Source organism: Gadus morhua, chromosome 4 (genome assembly GCF_902167405.1).
Source record: "Gadus morhua chromosome 4, gadMor3.0, whole genome shotgun sequence".
Taxonomy (NCBI): Eukaryota; Metazoa; Chordata; class Actinopteri; order Gadiformes; family Gadidae; genus Gadus; species Gadus morhua.
The window spans coordinates 30343175-30344685 of NC_044051.1; the positions used below are offsets into that span (position 1 = coordinate 30343175).

Genomic DNA, 1511 nt, shown 5'->3' on the forward strand with positions numbered 1-1511 from the left:
TTCAAATACTGTTTTAGGGGCCCAGTAATATCTATATTAAAGCTTCCATAAAGTAGCATGCCATGGGAACTTTAAACGTAGCGGCTCCGCCATCGACACAGGCACAGGTAAGAAGACATACGCGCACACACGGGCTGTTTCCCAAAGTGAAGGCTGCAGCCTTGCTAGGACGCGGCCTTGCTAGTCGCGTCCTATGGAGATGAGACTAGAGTGCTAGCTCGAGTGCTTCCTAGCGTTTGTAACGTCGGACTTTGGGAACGACTTGGTAGTGTGGAAGCGCTTCCGCTTCCGCTTTTTAATACTGCGTGTCCGCTTGTAAACACATGTGCGCTTATGAATAAAATATGGCAGCAATCAAGCTGATCGATATTTATTTGACTTTTGTCTGTTATGAATGCGGTCATGTCTCCTTCGCATGGAGCCTCTTTGGGGAAGTCACAAAAGCTTTGTTGTGGTTGATCGAATTGTCTTTATTAAAAGGAAAATCCATTCAATTTTTATAAAACTAAGTGAAATTGTCTGAGAACTTTCATGCATCACATTTACAGTACGGTTGTTACGTTACACATTTTGAGTTTGTATTAGGCACTTTAGAGCCCCCTGCAGGCCATTACTTGTATTCAGTTCTTTCGTAGATCCTTAATATTGCGTTCATTCTCTTTGGCTGATAAGAGTCACGTTGTTAGTCACGTGATTTCAGACGTGATCTGTCATTATTTCGGCAGCCATTTTGATCTGTCATTTGAGCCAGAGATCCACCCGGTGAAACATCTTTTTTATCTCACGTCATTCATCCGTGTAAGCCTTGGAGAAGCTTTGTTTGTAAGTAACTTAATTCATCTATGTCTTATGTAATTATTTACGTTCGTATTTCATTGTATTTCACAACTTTATAACTACGTTTTTATAACCAATTTGCATATTGGTTCATTTTCAGTTTCACACTTCTAAACCTGCAACAACTTGTTCAACAACAATCAATAAATGGACATTCAAGTGGATGTCGACAACATCCTCTACGGACTTTCATCATTGATCCTGTCTTCAAGTTTTGTTGGGGAAAAGCTGTCTGGTGATGTGTGCATCGCTACGTGCTCAGGTGCTAGAACAGTGAAAAAACAGCATCACAGCGGGCTCTAAACAACGGATACCTACCGCGATCAAGAGAGATATTCTCCGTTAGCCGTTCCAGTGCATCAGTGTGATCTCACTGCGTTAAGATGGAAGCTGCTTCACGAACGGAAGAACAAAAAGACACTACGTTAGCAGATGCTACAAAGTCTGTGTATGGTGACTCCAGCTCAAGCTCAAGGTCTTCTTCGGCTAGCCTAGCCGCAGCTAAAGCAAGGGCTAAAGTATTAGCTGCACGTGCCCGTACCACGTTTGTTCAAAAAGAAAATGATCTACTAATAGAAAAAGCTCGCATGGACGCTAGTCTTGCTACCCTAAAGCTAGACAAAGAGATTGCATCAGCAGAAGCAGAAGCCGAAGCTCTTGAGTCAACTGCAGCA

The 1511-nt window shown here is 42.6% G+C and overlaps 1 long non-coding RNA gene across 1 annotated transcript; it reads left to right on the forward strand.

Annotated features, from left to right (window-relative positions):
• Nucleotides 1-717: 717 nt before the first annotated feature.
• On the forward strand, nt 718-1014 carry LOC115542788 (uncharacterized). Its single transcript, XR_003976614.1, has 2 exons — nt 718-822; nt 938-1014. It is a non-coding gene; the product is annotated as an uncharacterized LOC115542788 (long non-coding RNA).
• Nucleotides 1015-1511: the final 497 nt, after the last annotated feature.